The 23617-nt window shown below is 44.3% G+C and overlaps 1 protein-coding gene across 1 annotated transcript in view; it reads left to right on the forward strand.

Moving 5' to 3' along the window:
- The window catches only part of ORC2 (origin recognition complex subunit 2), a 286663-nt gene that overhangs the window by 61965 nt on the left and 201081 nt on the right, over nucleotides 1–23617 (forward strand). The gene's annotated exons all lie outside the window — the stretch shown is intronic.

Raw genomic sequence — 23617 nt, forward strand, 5'->3', positions numbered from 1 at the left:
CCTCAGTTTTGCTGGGCACATCATGTTCCCCGTTGCCCCCTTTTGGTGCAAATCCAACCATAATCATGTCATGTTATGCCTCTGTTCTCTTTGTTGGCTTACATTTGGAATTAGAAGAGGCCAGGATTTCAGAAATGCAATGTTCTCCCTCTCTTGTCAGTGCAGTCCAAACCTGTGATCACTGTTGGCTCATTTGATCCAATTCAATTCAAAAAGACTTTATTTCGGTCAAAATGGCCTAAAAAGTGCAACAACAGCAAACATTTACGTCTGAAATTGCATCATGCTGTCAGTCATGATTTAAAAAAAATAAAAACAATGGTATTTGTATACACATTTTCATATTAGAGTACATTGGATTTTTGAGATATAAGAATAGGCAAAGCTTACACAATTAATTTCAAAAAGTGTGTGGTGCAATAAATACATAAATTAGCTTAAAAAAAAAAGTATATAAAAAAAGCAAAAGCTCTTGAATTTAAAACTATACATGATATACAAAATAATTAGGGAGTTTACTATACTATCACAATTGCTACACCACAGAGCAGGGCAATCGATGCAACATTTCAGAATCTCAGGTAAACCCTTCTAGTGCACCACATTGAAAACAGGAAACCTGCGACCGAATATACTATTGGGATGCTAGAATCAGATTTCAATATCCTGAAAACTTCGAGACAGCGCCTGTTGCCAAGATTCCTACAAATCTGGACCAACCAACGTCTCCTTGCCTTCTGATAGCCTGGGCAGCTAAAAAAAACATGGAGCTCAGTTTCCTCAGGGTGGTCACATGCCGGGCACTGAGTCATTTGTTGGTCACTCCACTTAGATGTAAAGCAGTGAAGTGGAAGCACCCTATATCTGTATTGTAAACAGAGCTTCCTAGCCGCTGGTGGAGTTATGAGATCTATTGCCGGCTCAAAGCAAGGAAAATCTTTTATTTCTAGAAAACCACTGGTGAGTTTCCCAGTTGTGGAAAAGGTATGAAGTTGAGTCAGTCTGTACTCTTTCTAACATGCCTTCATGTAATCCTTAGATGTTAGCAAACAGGCTGACTCAGGTTCAGACCAACAATCCCCTAAACCCATGCTAATTAGCAGAGATTTAATGTGGTCAAACCACGGTATCTTTGCAGCACCCCGTGCCCTCAATACCTCTAGTAATTCCTCCCTGTAGGATATGAGTTTGGGGGTGGTCCACAGGCGACGCCAGTACATTATAGGTTTAAGACCCGCTACTTCAGCTATTGGGATTATACCCATATCAAGACGTAGCGGGACCAACGGGGTGCTACGTGGTAGTCTAAATAACTGTCTTAAGTATTGGTTCTCCACCTGTGTTAGTTTCTTCAAGTTTAGGTGGCCCCATAGCTCTGCGCCATATAAAGTCTCGCCTGAGCCCTATAAATTTCTATTGCTGGGCTGACAATTCTTTTGCTAGACTTATTAAAGACCTTCATGATGCCACCTGAAGATTGTGCTAATTTTAGCGTAGATTTTGTGATGTGCGCCGCCCATTCCATAGACTCGGAGATTGTAATGCCTAAATACACGAAGGATGACACTCTCTTAAGGGGTTTACCATTTAAAGACGGGTTAGGGCGTGTACTTTTTGGGCAATTGAATGCCATAAATTTGGTTTTCTGTAGGTTTATTTCTAAGCCTCTATTTCTACAGAACATCTCAAATTTATCCAAAACCCTTTGCATCCCCATAGGCGATTTAGCTACCAGTAGAGTGTCGTTGGCAAACATCATTGCCGAGATTCTGCGGGAGGCTAACTTGGGGGCATCAAGGTCTTTTTCTGCAAGCAAGACGTCAATCAGGCCATTAATATAGAGGCTAAATAAGCTTGGCGCAAGCACGCACCCCTGGTGTACGCCGCGGTTAATGGGTATAGGGGCTGTGAGATTACTGTCCTTACCATACCTAATTTGCGCATAATTGCATTCATGTAAACATTTAAAAAGTCTGATTAAATATTCGGGGACCCCCATCACACCCAAAACTAACCATAATTTCTCCCTAGGTACTAAATCAAATGCAGATCTCAAATCTACAAAGCTTAAGAAGAGACTACCCCCCTGCACGCTTACAGTCTTCCAGTACAGCAATTGTATTCTTAGTACTCGGTCCAGGGTCGACAACTTTTCCCTGAACCCGGCCTGCAGGGCGGACAGGACCTTCCTCTCTTCCATCCACGACTGCAATATAAGGAGTAAGACTCGCGCAAAAACTTTCTGAGAAATGTCTATTAAACTTATGGGTCTGTAGTTAGTTGGGAGGAGTGGGGAGCCCTTTTTAAAAATCGGAAATATTTCCGCACCAAGCCAGCTTGGAGGAATCTTCATACCTTGCATAATTGAATTAAAAAGCATCCAAAGATATGGAGCCCAAATAGCGGGTTCACTCTTAAAGCGGTCTCCAGGTATCTTGTCCAGACCTGGGGCTTTGCCCGGAGCTATTCTTGCTAGTGCGACCTTTATTTCTTTTATGCTTATACTCAGGCCCACATCTCCATCAGTCAAGGGGATTGGATCCCAATTAACTGCAGGACAAACGACTGATGGGTCACAGTCATAAACAGAACCATCACCGGGCAATCGCTCCTTAGCATACAGGGTTTCGAAGTGCTCCCGCCAAACCTGTTCGGTTTGGTTCAACCGCACTTCGGGGGGTGGTTGTACCAGAATTAGCAAGTCCCCAAAATGTCCTCATGTCTCTGTCCCCTAAAGCAGTTTTCATTGTGGCCCAATTTTCTTCTTCCCACTTTTGCTTAGCTTCTTGTGTAACTGCTTTATAGTTTGCTCTTGCCGACCGTATTGAGAGGCTATCTTTGGCTTTGATGGATATTACTAGTGTTACACTTCAGAGTTAGGTCCCGTTTCGCGTGCACACTACGTTACCCAGAATGCAGTAGTAAGGGGAGGTGGTTGTGTGCGCTCACAGTGATCACATGTCTTGGGAGGAGCATATAAGCTTCCCACGATCAAGCACAGGTGCTTGACAACCTTCCTTCTGGATGGACCACGCCTCCCTGAGTACGAAATCATTAATTGCCTGCATTTGGGGGAAACTGCGAGGAGCTTGTTGCTACCTTGTTCCAGCATTCTTGGTCTTTGGTGTGACGCCTGATCGCTCTTCCCTTATCTTCGTGCCGCTACCTCGCGGTTTCCTGGAATTGCCTGCATCAAAGCGCGAGGAGTTCGCGTTAGTGGCTTCCTGGTTTGATTTACGTCTAGATGCACAGACTTTCGTGCTTACCGCATTCCCGCAGATTCTTGGCTGGTGACTGTGTTGTGCTGCAGACACTCCCTCTCGCGCCCAGCAGGTGGTGCCCCCGCACCTTATCCTTTGTTGGAGCCGAGAAGTAGAACGTCGGAAATCAGACGCTCGTTTTTCTTTTCTTGTTCTTGGACAAAACTCCGTAGATTGGGCTGCCCGTCTCCCTTTGCTCCAGCAGAGCATCTTCAATTGTCCTCACTTTCAGGCGGCATTCCCCCTTGAGAATACGAGTTGAGACTCTACCAGGACTCACTTCAGAATTTATCTCAGTCTGCCAGTTACTCAAGTTTCAGCGAACTTTGAATCATCAACAGACTTCATTGGTGCTGCACTCTCGAATTCCTGACTCTCTCCCTGTTCTACTTTCAGGCCCTATCGTAAAGAATCCGAAGGTGAGTCTGGGAGTGCACACAACCGGGGAGAGGTAGTGGGAAAGGGGGAGTACTGGAGGGCTGAGTCAAATACATCAATAATTGGGGTTCACATACTTGTCATTAGGGGTGACCTTACTTACCTGTTGCCCCACTTCTTTTCTTATAGGAAACTCACACCCTGAAAGGCCTGTACAAGCTCCGTGTCTTGTCTGCGCCTGGTGGTCCTACGCAGTCTCATCTCTCCCATCAGGGTAGTCGACAGAATTTCAAGTGCAATTCGAGTTCGGTGGTGTCCTGGGGGGAGAGTAGAGATAATTCTTCACTCCCGAGGATTTGGATACCTCCAACTCGGAGGTTGGACCCTGACAGATTGTCAATCCCACGTTTTTTCCTATCCCCTGAGCGAAGATGGATAAGGACGGGGCATTAGACACGCTCCTGAGCGGGTCTATGGCAGACCAAACTCCAGGAGTCACTATAAATGAGTTGGCAGCTCTAGTCACCAGTTTACAACATGAGCTTCAGGCAGTAAAAAATGAGAATTTGCGATTAACATTAGAACTGCACACCCTTAGAGAACTAAGACAGCCAACCAGCAGCATCCCTGATACCACGGTTAAACAAAAGAAAATGTATATTCAGCCTGCCCGGTTCCACATGCCCTCTCTTTCCACTGACCCCACTACGGGCGTATCTCCAGCACCGGTGAACGTAACGGTTATTACCCCTCCTCAAACCCCTCTGGCCATGCCCGAGAGGTTCAATGGAGAAAGCCATAGATATGTGGTATTCATAAATCAATGCCAATTACAGTTCTTATGCCGAGCCGCTTCTTTTCCCGATGATGCTGCAAAGGTGGATTTTATTATATCTTATCTGTCAGGCAATGCGGCTTTATGGGCGGTCCCTTTAGTTGAAAATGACGATCCTATCCTGTACGATCTGTCACGCTTTAAGGACCGCATGAAGAGTCTATTCGCACGTCATGCCTATATGCAGGCAAGTGACAATGAGTTATTAGGGCTAAAACAAGGAACCAAAGACCTGGTAACATATATCACTACATTTAATCGGCTTGTAGTCGAAACGCAATGGCCAGAAGAGAAGCGATCTTCCCTATTTTATAGAGGGTTACGGGATGACCTGAAAGACATCATCTCACAGATAGTGGACCCCCCTGAGGACTGCCCTTCTTTCATAGACCTCGTAGTCAAAGTAGAGCACCGACTCAGTGAGAGGAAGGGAGAACGCATAAAAGGGGTCTTTCCCCGCCTTCTTGTGACTCGTAGCGACAGGAAGGAGGGGAAAGAAGGGGTAGAGCCTATGCAGATTGGGGGAATCCGAGGCCCGCTAAGCAAGGAGGAAAAGGATAAGCGCAGGAGACTTGATCCTTGCCTTTATGGTGGAAAAGGGGGACATTATGCCAAAGATTGCCTGGCCAAACCTAAAAATAGCCCTAGACCTGTTGAGGGCAAGATGAGCTCGTCGGTTCAGTCGGAAAACTGACAGACTTGAAGAAAAAAGAGACCAGTTCTTCACATCTTCAGACTTCTCAGGTCTCCATGTTTTTGGCCAACACGTCCGGTTTAATGCCCAGACACTTGACCATGTCCGTGACATTGATCCTGTCCCCCCATGATAAAACCACTCTGTCACTTATGTTGGATTCAGGGGCCACTGGGAACTTCTTAGATATTACCCTAGCTAAGACTCTGGGAATAGAATTCGTTCCCAAGACACATCCCGAGACAGTAAAGGCTGTGGATGGAACAAATTTGTCGTCAGGTAGAATAGCTTATCAAACCCCTGCGCTTGCCATGGTGTGCGCCAATGGACATACAGAGGATGTAAAGTTTGATTTAATAGCAGCACCCAATGTTGGTGCTATTGTAGGTATACCTTGGCTCCAGAAACATAACCCTCACATCGATTGGGTTACGAGAAGAGTTACTCTTCGGTCTTCCTATTGTAGGCAGCACTGTTATGCTGAAGTCACTCCCACAACTCCTTCTGTTAGTTGTGCCCTCACGGATTCTGGTCACAACGCTTTACCTATAGAATATCAGGAATTTGCTGCGGCATTTGATGAGGTCAAAGCAGTAGCCCTTCCTCCGCATAGACCATTTGACTGTCGCATTGACCTAATCCCTGGCGCCGACTTACCAGTGAGTAGAGTCTATGCATTAACAGAACAAGAAAGCCAGTATCTACAAGACTATTTGCAGGATATGTTGCAGAAAGGCTTCATACGTCACTCGACTTCTCCTGTATCCTCCCCGCTTTTCTTTATACCAAAATGTGAAGGGGGTTTGAGAGCGTGCTTGGACTATAGAGCCCTCAATAAGGTAACAATCAAGAACAAGTATCTTCTCCCTCTAATTTCCGGTCTCTTGGACCAAGTCCGAAAGGCACGAATCTTCACCAAGCTTGATTTAAGAGGAGCATATCATCTCATTCGGGTGAAAGAAGGAGATGAATGGAAGACGGCATTTCACACAAAATTCGGACTCTATGAGTATTGTGTAATGCCATTTGGGCTCTGCAACGCCCCGGCGGCGTTCCAATTTTCTATTAACGAAGTCCTGAGGGAATACCTTGACGTGTTCGTCATCGTCTACATTGACGATATCTTGGTGTATTCACGAGACAAACAGGAGCACGTGACTCATGTTAAAAAAGTACTCCAGAAGCTCCATGACAATCATCTCTTTGCCAAATTAGAGAAATGTCTCTTTCATGCATTAAAAGTAGACTTTTTGGGGTTTGTGATTTCCCCCGAAGGCATACATATGGATCCTGCTAAAACATCAGCTATTACCCAATGGGCCAGTCCTGCTTCTGTAAAGGAGGTACAATCCTTCCTGGGATTCGCCAACTTTTACAGGCGCTTTATTGATCATTTTTCGGACCTCATTACACCCATTACCCGACTGTTAAAAAAGGGAGTGCCTTTCGAATGGGATGACACAGCGGGAGGTGCCTTCCAGGCATTGAAAGACAAATTCATTTCCGCTCCTATTCTAAAGCACGCAGACGAAACACAACCTTATTATGTTGAAGCCGATGCTTCTCAGTATGCGGTTGGAGGGGTTCTGTTACAAAGAGACCTCGTGTCGGGAACACTCCATGCAGTGGCCTACTTCTCAAAAACCCTTGCCCCTGCGGAACAAAATTTTACGATAGGGGAGAGGAAACTTCTAGCTATAAAGTTGACCTTTCAAGAATGGAGACACTACTTGCTGGGGTCCCCTCATGTCATCACGATATATTCGGATCACAGGAATCTTCAGTTTTTTAGATCTGCAAAGGCTCTCACTCCACGTCGGATGAGATGGGTATCCTTCTTTTGTGAATACGACTTTGTCATTAATTTCAGACCAGGGGCTAAACATGGCAGAGCAGATGCCCTATCACGAATAGGAAAAGAGAGTAAACAAACGATTGAGACACCATTGCCGATAATCCCTGCTAACAAGATAGTGGCTGTTGGGCTAGTGCGGAAAGAAGCAGACCACCCTTTCCTTAACAAACTACTTAATACATACACCTCACTTAGTACCCAAGAATGATTGGCAGATCCTATGAATAAGATACCTATTGTTCCATGGTGAAGCACTGTATGTTCCGACGGACATAATCGAGTAGTGTCACGCGTTTCCCCTTTCAGGACACCCCGGGGGAGAAAAAACTTTACAGCTATGCAAGCGGTGGTTTTGGTGGCAGACCATGTCACCAGACATACATGAATACGTAAAGGCTTGTCCTGTATGCGCTAGACAGAAATCTCTTCATGGTGCCCCGCAGGGTTATTACACCCCTTGCCCATTCCCCAGGTCCCTTGGTATTCCATTAGTATGGATTTTATCACTGACTTACCATGGTCTCATGGGTTCGCTGCCATCCTAGTCATAGTAGACATGCTTACAAAGATGGTGCATTTTATACCCCTCAAGAAACTGCCTTCAGCTAAAGATATGGTAGACACGTTTGTATCGCATGTCATACGCCTGCATGGATTGCTCTCTATTATAGTTTCCGATCGAGGCCCACAATTCATATCCAAGTTTTGGCAGGGGGTCTGCACAGCCCTTCACATAGATCATCGTCTCTCATCTGCATACCACCCGCAAACTGACGGGCAAACAGAACGCACTAACCAGACTTTAGAACAATTCCTTAGATGCCTCCTTAGCACTATCACAGCAGACTGGCTGCAAGCATTCCCTGTGGCAGAATTCGCCTACAATAACACTAATCACTCTGCTTCAAAGATTTCGCCTTTCTTTTTTTCCTATGGATACCACCCCCGTTTTTTACCCTTGTATCTACCCCCTTCTGTCTCACAATTCCCCGCAGTAGAGGAACACCACACTCTTCTTACACAGATCTGGAAACAAGCCATACATGAGCTCACAGAAGCTAAAGACCGAATGAAAAGACACGCAGACACCCATAGAAAACCCGCTCCTGAGTATCAAAAGGGCGACCAGGTCTGGTTGGACCCTGACACCTAGTGCCTATTTAGCCTTACGGCAAGAAGTATTATACCAAGGGTGGGAGGGCAACTTGTCCTGTTTCAAGATTTTATTTGGATAAAAAAATTCAAAAGTGACTTTTCCTAATTTGACATGATTCAATTGGGCCTGCTGTAAATCTATACCCTCCTTACTCAGGCTACATAAATTAGACGCGTCTGTAAGAACCGGTAACAAGGCATCGTATAAGCTGGCCAATCTGTCTTCGGATTGGCTAAAATGTGACCATTTCACTCTCTTCCTGCAGTTCGAAACCACCACCCTAGAATCAATAGGGTTATCTGTAACTGACAGACTACCCGTGTTCAATGCTTTAAGTTCTACTACTAGTGCAGAATGGTCGCTATCTAGACGTGGGATTATTTTAAAATCCATCATCCTATCCCAGAAGTGTGAATTAATAAAAATATAGTCTAATATAAACCCACGATTTTTGCTGTAGAACGTATAACCATTCGATGATTCGGATAGGGATCTCCCATTACAAGCTCGAAGGGAGTGTCTCAAAGTGAGACAGCTCATCTGAATCGCCAGTGGGGACCATTTTTTGACTTTTGGACATCCTGACTCTGGGATTTTCAAAAAGTGGTCCTCATCAAATAAGCTATCAGGAGGTAACCCCTCTAGCGGCACAAACTGACAATTGAAGTCCCCACCAACTATAATCATCTGATTAGTGTCAATAGAACCTAGGAAAGTAGTTAACTCTTCCACTGTATTGGATTCATTGCCATTAAGAGTGGGTCGTGAATATACATTTATTAAAACAACAGGGGACTTTAAAGGAAACCGTAACAAGACGCTTAAAATGTCATTCGACCCTGTGTCAATTTGAACCGCTGTACACTCCAGATGTGATCCCACCCAGGTTGTAAGGCCCCCAGATGGTCTCCCTATTCCCCCCGAGGTTGCTAGAGTGTTAAAACTAGCATAGCCTAATTTGGAAACCTCTCTTCTTGCCCAGGTTTCTTGGAACATGCAGATCTCAAAATAATCAATAAAAGTTCCCCATTTGGGGTCATCTAGTTAACTATTTAAACCTGCAATATTCCAAGACAAAACCCTTGTTACCTGGGTGTTCAATAGGTTCTTATTTGGGGGCACCAATATTGGCTGTTATGGGGATACATTTATTAATCCAATAGCATCTGGGGGCTTTGGCTCTAGATCCAATATTTGTTCAGGGTTTTCGGAATGGTTAAACCCAGAGAGAGGGCGGTTAAGGTTTCGGGAGCTGCTCATGCTCCCTCTAGCCAATCCGTCCTCAAACTCAAGATTTGGCCCTATAGGGTCTAGCGTTATTGAGGCTATTCCCTCATTATTAGTTGTATTGGGTCCCTCCAGTCAGTCCACTCCCGCAAGGGGACTGAACCTATTACCAGTTGAAATATTAAAAATTGCAAAATTATGCAGCAGCTGGCCTGGGTTTGGAAATACTGCTCTTTTAGGGGGAAATCTCCTTCTCAACTGATGGGAATAATCTTGCTGATAAGGCCTTGTTGGGGGATAAAAAATATCCTAAAGGGAGTAGCATAATACTCCCCCTGCTCCTCCCATATTCTGTTGCTAAGATTTGTTCAATAATGCTTGGGTTTCTAAAATTAATTACTACGCAATCTCCATAAATATCCTTGTGGTGCTCGCCTATCCATCCTACCCTTCTTGTAGTTAGTATCTCGTGGGTGTTCTCATAACCAAAATCACTATGATTTGCTAACCAATGAATGGTTTTGTGTTTTAGCTCTTGATGTGTTTCCATTAATCCCTTTCTTAATTCTGGGGCCCCTGCAAGTACCAATACGTATGGGGCTGACTCCGGTGGTAGATTTATAATTGGGGGGCAGTATGTTTGATTTTTACGATCTAAATCGCTACAGTCCTGATTTGGGGATATATCAGTCGCCCCCCGCCTGGGGATGTTCTCTAGTGCCCCTCTCCCTGCCAACCCAGGGCGGGACTGATGAGACAAATTTGTAGTCACTGGGCAGTGCCCCGCAGAGATGTCATTTTTTCCCCTATCATGCAAGTTATCAAGTTGCAAGATTCATTTGTAATTATAGGGGGCCCACTTTGCACGTTGCTGATGGTGGCCTGTGCACACGGCATTCTGACTATATTAGTTATATCTTTAGACGTCTCTTTATTTTTTGCCCATTCGTTCCACTTTGCTGACAGCCCATCTAGCATTGCCAATACGGGAATTAGTTCTTATTTGCTGCTGGAGATTCGTCACCAGAAGTGAAACCCACATGGGCTGGTCATTAGTGGATTCTGACCTGGCCTCAGTGTGATTTCCCCCCTTGGTTGCCCTTTTCCATGTCCACTTCCTGCCCCTTTTTCCTTCTTATAGGTGGTTTAACATTGTGTTTTAGTTTTTCTTTGCATTTTCTACCAGGGCACCTGGGGGTAACAATCTTAGAGGGTTCTAGGGTCTGTGGCTCCTCCATTATGGAATGGTCTTTGGTGGACTCTAAGGCTGTTGCCCTTATGTCAATTAACGAGTCGCAAACTCGCGGGCTCAGCTCAAAATTTGGGATAATCGATAGGCGCCTCTCTGTGCATTCTATTTCTGTGGCCACTGCTCCCAATGCTTTCTCTAGCATTCTGTCTATGGATGTAGGTTTAGAATTACTTTTTGGGGGAGCAAGATTTTGTTGCTTCACAGTACAAGCCCGCTTCCCCATCTTAATTGTTCACTTATTTACTGAGGAGCGAGGGATGGAAGGAGCCTATGGTATGCTGTTATAATCCCAGGGTACAACAGAATCACAAAGGGATTAAACTAAAAACACATTTATATCACTAGCATTGTAACACAACTCTGATTCAATGTCTGTACAATGACCATTTATTGTATTAAGTCATCAGTACCTCATAGTCCAGTCAATAACTGTAGATGTTAGGGATGTTGCCCAGCCCAGCCTACTCCGGCCTCTGATTTAAATACCGCCTCCGGGCGGGAAACGCGTTGCTGGCGTGTACTGGCCACAGGGAGTCTGGGACCTCTAGTCCTTGGTCTGCTCCCCCCTCCTGGTGTGCAACAGCAGTGATGCCCACAGAACGGACTTCCCGCGCTGCGGGAGTCCGCGAAGATTTAAATACCGCCTTTGGGCAGGAAACGCGTTGGTGGCGTGTACTAGCCACAGGGAGCCTAGGACCTGTAGTCCTTGGTCCGCTCCCCCCTTCTGGCGTGCAACAGCAGTGATGCCCACAGAACGGACTTCCCCAGCCGCAGGGTCGGCCTCACGTCCGAGGCTCCCTCTGCTCCCCCCGGGGCCTCTCCGCGTCCCGATGCGGTTCGAGGCTCTCACCGCTCTCTTCCGGGTCGAACCCTACAGGGCCGAGTTACTCCTCTCTACACCAGTAACAAACAATCCTCCATGTAATATGCCCTTTGGATTAAATTGGACAATTATCCTTCAAAAAAGGATATTCAAAGCAGATGTGCGGGTCCCTGCGCCTGCTGCCGGGGGGTGAAGTCTCTGCTTTGTCCGGTTGCTCACACTCTTGTCCTTGGCCTCGGGAGACGGCCCCTCTGGCGGGTATGCCGGCTCTCTTTCAGGGTGTGCAGTCGATCTCCGCTCCTTGCTCTCCACGTGGGTCCCACATCCTCGAGAGCACGCTGCCTATTGTATTTTAACACATATGTATACCTTTACAAGTATTGTGAGAAAAATTTTTTTCACAGGTCTAAGATATTGTAATTCAGTCACTGGCAGACAAAGTAACTCTTGTGACGTCGGTGCCCGAGCTCTGCGCTTAAGATGCCCAGGACAAAAACATCCTAGACGATGCAAGAGTCTTGTAAAGCCACGATGTAATGAATCCCATCACTTTCACTACTGAGTGAAACAGACTAACCCTGGGAAACAGTCTCTTCTCAAATTCTCAAAAAACTCCAATTCTTTTGACCAAGAGGCAGTTCTTCTCCACCAAGGTTGGTAGAGATATTTCCGACGGTTATCCCCTTAGGAGTGCTCCATGAAATTAATGTGCAGTTACAAGACCTCCTGTTCAACTTGATTGACTCCACAGTCAAGCTATGTAATGTTTCTTTATTTTTTTCAAGCCTGGATTGTGTATTTAAAGATGTTTTTCAACCATTTATAGCATAGCCATAGCCACAATTCATTCTTGAGAGTTCTAAGGGCTATCAAAGGAGGAGTTTTGCTTGCCATGTGCTCCTTTGCATTCTGGATACCTATTATGTTTTTCGGTTCTGGTAACCTATTTCTTCTCTACACTTTCTTTACCGAATATTCAGCATATATACAAGCGTAAAAAACAAAAACGGATGTGCTGCTCTCCCTTTAAGAAAGAGCCTTCAGTCGCCATGCTTGCCCTCCCCTTGAGCAAAGATGGTCATCCGTTGGTCTGGTTAGTGTCAAAATGGCAGACCCTCGATCTATGCGCCGCCCTTTTATAGTCCTATAATCGGATGGTCTTCTGGTGTACAGCTCTCACCAGACTCAATCCACAGTTCACATTCCCTCCAGGAGCATCCAGTGAATCCAATGACCTCTGGGCCTTGGGTCCCAGTTACCTGGAACAAAGTCAATTTGCACCCACCACAGATGAGACCATGGAACAGGCTGTGACTTTGAGTCCTAAATGAGCTTTTGGACACAGAGGGATGTGGGCTCGGCCAGTTCAGGCCTCGAGTATGGAAATTTTAAAAAAAGCAAGTCAATACAGCACCAGTTGGGGACAAGTATGGGAATCAGTCTCACATGTACGTCATTCAAGGGCGAGCTCCAAGGGTTTTTTCTGTATCAAGGTTGCAGCGTCCTGATAATCCCTGCCAGGATGGGTGGTAGGCCTCTGCTGTGGGGAGACTGCATTGTGCTGCCATCCTGATGGTCTTGAGGTCACTCCCATCTAAAAAGCCATTTTATGTAGCTGAGAGTCACTCGGAGTGGCATTGCCATTTTGATTTCTACTGTGGATATGTGCCACATCATAACCGTGAAAGCGGGATTATGAAAGTCTATTGGTAATGTTAGGATAACGCTTGGGTGGAATTTGGAGCCATTGTAGACTTGGGTAACGAAGGGCCTTATTTAGAGTTTGGGGTACAGGGTACTCCATCACAAATGTGACTGAGTATCCTGTTTGCCAAAACCTTGGTCCACCAGTACTAGTTTGATTCGGGTGTATTTTCTGTTTTTCGGAAGAGATGGCCCTGGCTCTGCCTCGGAGTAGGAGCCATTGGAGTCAGAAAAACGACATGTCTGCAGTCTGATGACCTGTCTTTCACCACCACCACGAACATAAAATATTAACCCCCACATCCTGTTAGAAAACTCAGCGTGGTTCCATTAGTTTGTTTCTGTTTTTCAGAAACCAGCTTCCGCTTTCGGAGCTTGTTTTTGAAAAACAAATAAGTAGCATGATAAACGGGCACCAAACCTTTTGTTCCTTCACAGACGCCACCATAGCGAGGACTCTTTTGAAGACACCAAGATTACAACAGGGCCAGCAGTGTTCTTGTTGTAATACAAAACAAGTCTGGTAGTCCAGGGTAGACTATGTAAGATGTTTATTTATGTAGATGACATGAAGAGCCCACCAGGAGAAGAGTTCCTGCTGCATAGCCCATTCTCTAACTGACTCACTCATGCAACATTCTACAGCATCACCACACACCAACTTTTCACCCCCCAGTCACACTGGCTGAGCAGCAGGTATAACACATCTCCCTTCCTTACACAAGCCAGAATATCATTAACAAATACTCTGTGCATGTCTACCAAATAGCAAAGCGAGAGAAAAGGAAAGTGCATACACAAGCTAGAATAGCAATAGTCTCTTGCATGCATGTTTACACAATAGCAAATGGAAGGCAATAAAGGTGCATGGAAACATCTGGCGGAAAACATAGCATACCCGATGCAAAACGGAGTAAGCAACATATCGCCAAATCACTCATAGAAATGGTACATGTCACAAAACAAATGTAATAGAACATGCATGAAACATAATAAATGTGAAATACCATGCATGCTGACCACAGAAGATACAAGGAATAAAGATGTACCTGTAAAATGGAATACATGCAAAAACCTGATGAGTGCAAACATATTACCATTTTAACTAAAGGTAAACCAGACACACTATGAACACACTCTCTATCATATGCATGCAAACAGGACAAAGACAACGACCAAATTAATATGCCTCACTCATCTTCCCCCTTTCAATCAACAAAAACATACACTTTACCACACCACGACTCCTCTACCAAACCCCTAATGCCAAACACATGCCAGCTGGCCAGGCTGACATTAAAGACAGCACCCAGGGACCCAACCACTGGAGGCACAGTAGGGAACCGCCCAAAGGAACAAAGGAAAAATGAGAAAGATGGAACACCTTGGCAGGACACTGCCCTTCACCTCTAACTCATAGCAAGGGTGGAAAAACTTCACTCACAAGATAATTGGCTTAAACACAGCCCTTCAGCCTAGCCCGGTAGGAAAGGTGGAAATCTTTGGCTTACTCACTGCCCTTCACCCGCACCCCGTTGGGAGGGTGGAAAAACCTTTATCACACATCAGTTCGCTTATATAGTGCCCTTCAGACTAACCCCGTAGGAAAGGTGGACATCATTGGCTTACTCACTACCCTTCACCCCTAACCTATAGCAAAGGTGGAACAAAACTTTAATCACAAGTCAATTGGCTTAATCACTGTCCTTCACCCTTACCCAATAGGAAAGGTGGAAAAAACTTCAATCAATCGTCAGAACCAGAACCTGGTCTCACCTAAGTACCAAAGGACCCTCATATCAGAACACTCACAACTTGGCCCAAATAAAAGCATGTCTCACCCCGGCAACAATACTGTGGTGAAAATACAGTATGGGGTGCCCAACACGCCATTAATGCAACAAATCAGTAATTATACACAGACATAATGAGGCAATGCATAGGACAATAGTCCCCAGTACACTCAAGATCACCGGTGAGAGACCTTTCACCCGAACCTCCTCTTTGTACACACGAATACACATCTCATTTGAAGTCGACACCACTGTCCACCCGAAAAACAATAAAACAAAACAAATAAAGTGGTCACCGTGGTCTGCGCCAAAGGAAAGTCAAACATCTTGCCAAGTGGTGCTCATAACCCGACAAAGCTCACCGCAGATTTGTGGCTGACACCCTTAGATCACTGCACAGCTTGAATTAACAAGCACTGCTACACAACCGCTATTTTGAAGGAGTAATTGAAACTTACTATTTGCTGGACAGATGTATTGTCAGGAAGCTGCGGTGGAGTGGAATCATGATGACCTCCGAATCCAGAACAGCTGTATGCCAGGGGAGGTGCGGCGAAGAAACTAGTTGAGAGATAGATCTAAGATCGAAACAATAATGTGGTTCCCGGCTCATGCGTGCCTCAAACACTAAAGCGCAGCCCACGTTCCAGAGCCTGAAATTAGAGACGTCACTGGTTAAGTCGCTGGAGCTCCACGCGCCTCCCTCGTCTCAACACCACAGCAACACTCTGCGTCCTCGTGAGCATTTTAATTAGGTAAGCTTTATTCATACCACACACTGGAAAAACGGTCCACCTAGTCTTTCCCTTACTATGGCCCCCGCTCTCGGGCACAATCCACCTGGCAGCTGCTGATACAGTATAGATTCAATATCCGCCCTTGATGCCCATATCAAGTGCTGATTGATCTGTGTAGGCTCATCCATGAGCTAAACCTCTAGTAACACAGCAGATGTCATCCAGTGAATTACCCAGGGACACACAAAACTGCCTCAGACTTGTCGCTGCCAGGTTCTCCAACACCGTGATTGAGGCAGACTGATCCATAGGTCATTGGTGAGGCAAGGCACTGCTGTTCCAGGTAAATTCACCACAGGTCCACTCCATTCAAGTCAAAGGTGACAATATAGTTCTGGCAGGCCCAGGTTGGGGCCGACCGGTATAGAGGTCAGTGGTCGGGCTCAGGGCTGCAAGACTATAAGTCACACATGTATTAGTAGTTTCAATGAAGGTTCTTCCTTTAGGCTCAAATTTCTTGTAGATCTTGTTTCCATTTCTTCTCTCATCCATTCCCACACGCAGGTTCTTCTTTGTCAAATCGTCGCCAAATATGGCGGGTAGGTTTTTGGCCAGGATGATGGAGGTAATTACCTCTGCTCCCCCCCCCCCCCCCCCGCACATTCGTTTTCCCACTCATCATACCTTAAATGAGGCCTAAAGACTGCAATTAGTTGAATGCAACAGCATTTAGCGATATTGAATTTACGTCTCGCAAATATGCGGTCTCGTGTGATGGAGTCTGTTGATTTCTGCTGACTTTTTCTGTCTGAGTCTCCCATTTATTGATTAAGCCTTTTGTTTGGTCCCGAGGACTCCATTCAGTGACTGAGGCATGTGTCCACGACCGAAGCTACACTTTTGTTAACCATGACTATACTTTTGGCAATGAGTGGGGCGTTCGCCATCTCAGGCTGGTGTTCCATGAGTAAGAGTACAATTTAAGCAGCTGTAGAGTGAGTAGTAATTTAAGATTGGAGGAATTGGAAGAATTAGTAATCTTGAATGAAATGATAGGCAGATTGGTTGCGGAGTATTTGACCGGTTTTGAGTGTATAGACTGATTAGCATTTCTAAGACACAGATTAATGATCTGCATCATGTGGGAGGAACTCTGAGCTGAGCAAAGCAATCCATAATGAAAGGATTGAGCAGTTAGCTACTCATGGCCAGAATAATCACCAATTGAGGCAGTTATAAGAAGACATGTCTTAACCTGGGAATGTAGTCTGGGTTGCACCCATACCCTGGTCTGAGTTCACTAGTCAAGGGCTGATAGCAACTTTGCTTAATGTTTTTTTTTTGGACCCTCCTTGTGCTTTTCTGAAGTCAATAGCTTGGTGGGGTCACTCCAACACTTCATCCTTTTCACCTGGCCATTACTGCGCTTTTTGAGAGGGGTAAGTGGAAGCATCTGGGGCGAGGATGTACGGCTAGAGTGGTCGACCTCGAAGCTGGGGAACCAGGTTAGAGTCTTGGCAGGGACGCTCAACATCCTGTAATTCTGGGCAAATCACTTACCTCCCCTTTATTTATTTATTATGTAAACCATTATCAATACATTAACACTTTATCCTTGTTGTCTTGTATTTGAATATGGGGGGTGTCTATGTAATAGCTTCACAGTATAGTACAACCTTATTGGTTGCACGATTACAAGTCCTAAAGGACTAACAATATCCAATAAATGGTAAAAGTAATCTCCTCCAGGTATAAACCCTAGTGTTGTGCCTTACTAGTAGTCGTGCTTCTGTGGGTATATGTTGAGGAGTTTCGGCATATGTGTAATGTCCTCCTCGGGACAAACAACAAGGTCACGTGTCCCTTTGTATAAATAAAAGTGAAAAATAAAATCACTACATATGTTCATACTTTGACTATATACAGAACATGTCTCGTGTGCTCTATCCCCATGTAAATATGTCGCCTCCACTCCATGCCCATGGTGAAGTGAAAAACCTAGTCAAACCAGTTAAAAAGGTAGTGCACCAAGGGATGGGGTGACACCAAGAGCTGTCATGGTCCTATGTATGAGGGTTAATACATCTATGGGGCGAAACCACAAACAACAAGGTAACAATAATATACAAGGGTGTAAAAAAATGTGCTGTTGGAACACCATACATACGGTTGACACTAGGCCAGCTCATGCTCACAAGTGATTATCTAAAGATCGAGTATGTCCCCTGGCCAAAATGGGCAAGACAGCCTCTTGGGAAGCCGGCAATTAATTGTGGCAAACAAAATATATCCAGTCACAAAAACAGAACGAGCATTGGCATAGCCAATAGGTCTGGCTTTTGAGACCTTTTAAGTGTTTAGCCATGCAGTAGTCTTTGAAAGGTCTGAGGATGCTGATGTAGCCGTTGTCATAGTGCTATTGGTTGTCTGGTATTATTATCCTTAAGTACATTGAGCCTGACTCAATGTGCTTAAGGGTTATAAAACCATACAACCAACAGTTTGGTGGTAATGCAAATTTCTCCACTTTCAGGAAGAAATGGTAAGTCTGAACCCAGATGATAAAATCTGATAGCAACTGATTTCTGTTGTCCGGTCTGGTTGTACACCATTAAGCTACTTAACCAATAGTAGGTATCAAATTGTTGATACCCGAAATATGTAGAGCTAACGTACAGCAATTAAATATACAATCATAACTCCCCTAGCATGCTTACTAAACTGTACGAAAAAAGTACATTTGCAGAAAGTAAATGTACAGTGAACCTATTTAATAACCTGTTACCATTCTCCTCTCCCCTAGTGTTTATAAACCGGTCTCAACCGAATTCCACTGCTCCTTGGGTCTTTATGACCACACTACATTAAATACCAACAAATACATCAACATCCGTGTCTACTTCCAGGACTGATGTCACATTATAGTAATATCGAGCAGCTGTCTAAGATCCCACCAAAAGGGATGTCAGACTGCCCACAGCGGCACCAACCGTGGATTTGGTCCACAGAACAGGTAGCATAGTTTGGGCATGCTTATCGGTGCCCGGTATAAAGCAATATTTACACAGGTGAAATTCTGGTGATGTTTTTATTTTAGAAATAAACCTGCAGGGGTAATGAAATATGCTTAATTTGTGTGCAACATTAATGTTCATAATGGGAATGTATATATATCGGCAAATAATAACAACATCATTGATTAATGGCCGATCAAGATAATTACTATCGCCATTCAAGCGAAATAGCAGAACAAAACAATCATCAACCCACCAGTGGTAGGAGAGCAGAGTGACGGTTCCCTGATTAAATATCGATGTAGTAAATATAGACATACACAAATATCGACTCAAAAATATAGAATAAAAAAAATCAAATCCCTATGCTTAAACAGGTAAGTACAATAATATCGAATCAAATATATTGAAGCAAAAAATATAGATGTAAAAAGTATCGACTTAAAAATATATATAACTTAAATAAAATACATTAAGTCTTATTAATATTGTCACCAAAATAAATTACATTTAATATATATTTTAACTAAGTATTACAAATAAACTTAATTAAAAAAAATATAAACACAAACATAAAATTGTATACGTATATTTACTTAATATTCCAAACAGCACCAATAACGTACGCTCTCAGGTCAATAAGCAGGTCGTCAATATATGATCCATGAGTTTATTACACAAGTGTAATAAACTCATGGATCATATATTGACGACCTGCTTATTGACCTGAGAGCGTATGTTATTGGTGCTGTTAGGAATATTATTTGCCGGTACGCTCTGCCGGCGTGTACGCCACTCTTCATGGGTCCCTGCGCTCCGGAAAGAGCAACTGTGTTTATATATTTACTTAAATAGAATTTATTAACTATTTTTATTGAATTTATAAACTTTTTAAATTAAAAAAAATAAAATGTATACATATATCAATTATTTAAAATAAAACATTCTATAATTAATTAAAACATTAAACTATTAAAAATAAAACATACATTTCGCAACACAATAAATACAACAGATGGGAAAATGTTGGATAGCGGAGGGGTAAAAATTAGTATTCCAGTTCATAAAACGTAAAAGAGTGAAATAGAGAACAGAATGGGCATATGTGTATCAGATTTTAGCAGCCTGTACACTTCGCTACAGTGCCTAAACCCCAGATTTCTACAAAGTTGAAGTAGCCAACGAGACCTAGCCCTCCTATAGCCCTGGCAAAAAACATAGCACGTGAAGCTCCGTCTCGTCTGCATTATTGTACGCTGAACACTCCCCGTTGGTAGAGCCCTCACATTTTTTTGTGAATGAGCGCAGCGGAAGGACTCCATGTCTAAATTGTAAATAGAGCTTCTTGGCGAGAAGTGGCTGAATGTTGTCCAACATCGATTCTAGACTGTATCTATTTTTTACTTCCAGAAACTCAGCAGTCAGTTGACCTGCTGTAGGCCTCCTCTTCAACTGGGTGAGTTTGTGATCTCTAAAACTCTCTACAAGGGCCTTTCTGGAAGTCATTTGGGAGATTTCTTCTGCTTTGCTCCACAGACTATCCCTGCCCAGGCCCTCGCATGTGTTCTTAATATACACCAAACATGGTAACTTCCCTGCACCTCGCAGCCCCATAAGTTCAATCAGTTCTTCCCTGTATGGGGCTAGTGCCGGGGAGCTCCACAGGCAGCGCCAATATAATAAGGGTCTAAGAGCAACTTTATCCGCAATGGGCCTAATCCTAAGATCCATACGGAGAGGTGTTAGAGGTGTACTAGATGGGAGACCCATAAGACGTCTAGAGAATAAATTCTCAGTGCGTGCTAACGAACCAGATGCACAATGTCCTCATAATTCTGCCCCATATAGGGCAGCGCTCCTGGCCTGAGCTCCTGTATAATTTTAAGATACTCCCCGTTGTCTGAGTTAGTTTGACTTGCTTTGTTGATTTGGGCACCCCAGTCCATTCTCCCTGTCAGCGTAATTCCCAAAAACTCGAAGACGGTTACCCTATCCAGGGGCCTTCCATCCAGGCAGGGATTAGGGCGAGTGGTGTTACCTACATTGAAGGCCATATACTTCGTTTTTTGGAGATTAATCTCCAGTCCCAGGTGTTTGCAGAAGGCACTAAAGTTATCTAGGGTCCTCTGAATTCCCATAGGGGATTTTGCAAGCAGGAGCGTGTCGTCTACAAACATCAAAGCTGGTATTTTATGCTTCGCCAGCCTGGGGGCATCGATGTTCTTCCCGGCATTCAATGAGTCTATTAAACCATTGATAAAAAGGCAGAAGAGAGTCTGGGCCAGGACGCAGCCTTGGCGGACACCGCTCTCTACAAGCAGAGGGGATGAAAGTTCGCCATTTTTGCCATATCTAATGTGGACAAAATTATCCTTGTGTAAGCGTTTTAACTGATAGCAAAGGTACTCTGGGGCTCCCATGTCTAATAAAATTGCCCAAAGTTTGCCCCTCGGTACCAGATCAAAAGCAGATTCAGGGTCTACAAATATAAGGTAGAGGCTGCCACCCTCTATACATAGGGTTTAAAATGTATCAGTTGTAGCCTAAAAATGTGATCAGTTGTTAACGTCCTTGCTCTGAACCCGGCGTGAAGGGGGTAAGGATGTTATGTTCCTCCATCTATTTCTGGAGTCGTCCCAATAAGACACGGGCAAATATTTTCTGGGTTACATCTATGAGGCTAATAGAGCGATAATTGACAGGCAAAAGCGGGGAGCCCTTTTTATAAATTGGTATTATTTCAGCCCCTGCCCAGGTAGTAGGAATCGCCATGCCTTGTAAAACAGCATTAAACAGAGTGGACAAGTAAGGAGCCCAGATAGTGGGCTCAGAACGAAAAATACAAACAATTCTCCTACAAAAAACACAACATCACACACATAAAATATATACTAAAATACATAACATTAATAAAAAAAAATATATTTTTAACAACTATATTTTTACAAACGGTATTTAACACTTTGATATTTATTCAATCGATATTACTTACCTAAAAATCGATATTCCTGACCACGATATTTTTTCTGTCAATATTTCTGACCCATTATATATTTACCTCGATATTTGTGCAAATTGAGATTTTTACATCGATATTTTGGCTCTGCACCCACAGTGACCTCTGTACGGGACAGCTCTGGAGACTGTGAAAAAGGAACCTGCAAAAAGGCAGTGCAATTTCAATTATAAATCTCGCACAAGAATATACGGAATGCACACAGCCCACCTAGCATGTGCTGCACGCTCACTGGTTTTGAACTTGCATGAAGTGACAGCCGATACAGAAACATTCATCACCACGGAATGGTACAAGGCGTTAAAGCTGGTTTCTTCAAACGGCAACAGTGGCTTTTGGGATACCTCCTGCCCTCCCCTCTCTCTCCTCTATGAGAAGGAGAGCTGAGGAAAACCCTGGCTAGCTTCACCCCTGGACTACTACAATATTGTGCCGGCAGATCACCAGCTCCCTTCAGCCTGTGCCAGTTCCTCGGCAGGGGTATGGGGGTATGGAGAAGAAAATACTGCAGAAAACAAAAAAAAGTCTTACAGGGAGGTGTCGGAAGGGGAGAAAGCTAGGCATCCCCCTACAGACCGCAGCAGCCTGCAGGTACACTCCTGCCTCAAACGTCACATCCGCTATCTCTGGTGGTTGTTTGTTAGAAGGAGGGGCCAGACCAGTACCCCTACTGGTGTTGAAGGTTGGCTTGGACACATTCAGGCATTAAAAATATCAAATTTTACTCTGGGAGGCTCCAGCTGCACCTGCTGCAGCAAGGGGAGGGGTGATCAGTAGCGCCGCGCAGGCTGCAGGGGAGAAAAGAGCCCGAAAAGTTGAAGGGAAGAGGCTAAACAAACTTAAGAAACTAGTGAGCTGAAACTAAACATATGGCCGATAGTGAAAGGATCAACGTAACAGGGGTAGTCTCCAGGGAGCTAACATAACAGCCAAAAGGTGGGACAAAGGTAAACTGTGCACCAAAGGAATTTCAAAAGGGGGAGGAAGGAGCCAATGAAAAACTGTTGGCTGTGCTGAAATTCCTTAGAGAAGATACAGCATGTCGAGAGTCTGTGCATGCGCTGCCTAGGCTCAACCTAAAAAGGGCTCCTGTATGCGAGATTCACATATTGTCTGCTCACTAAGGGAACACCTGGAATGAGGGGTCGCCTTTGCGCATACCGCAAATCGCACTGAGAGCTCCGAGAGAAATGGGGAGACGACCGTGTGTTTGCCAAGATCGAACGACTTGTCACCGCCGTGCCAAAAAGCATGTGACTAGGTCCTCACCATGACTCACTCCAGTGTAGGAACAAAAAACACCACAAGTAGCACAGTCACACATAAACAGCTATTGTGACTACAACTACCAGTTCGAGACATGTGATTGTGACATTGTGGGCTTGTCAACAACTAGACTAGAAGGGCTAAAAGGGTGTGGTACCATGATTACTCCACAGTTTTACTGAGAACTATATTACTATTAACTGGGTGTGAAGTGGGTGAAAATCTGTTGACCAGCACAAAATGATTCTTTACATATTTACAAGGAATATATTCAACTAAATGGTGAGAGATACATAAAACAGCACAGAAATAATATTCTACGTTCGTGCAGGCAGCAAGTCCATATCCAACAGTAATTCTATGGCAGTACCAGATGCTTCAGGTTATGCTTCTCTTTCTTTACTGAGAAATTCACAGCAGCCAGTCAAAACACTTTAAACTGCATATCCAATGAGCTCCAACAGCCAACTGTCCCAACCGATCATAGGGGCATGCCTCCCTATATATGTTGAAATGACCATAGTGCTTACTCTCTTTTTGCTGCTGCTGCTGCAGCGGCCGAGCTAAGTGAATTTCTTTCATTATTGCCTTTTATGCACGTGCTGTT

Source organism: Triturus cristatus, chromosome 3_2, assembly GCF_964204655.1.
Source record: "Triturus cristatus chromosome 3_2, aTriCri1.1, whole genome shotgun sequence".
Lineage (NCBI taxonomy): Eukaryota > Metazoa > Chordata > Amphibia > Caudata > Salamandridae > Triturus > Triturus cristatus.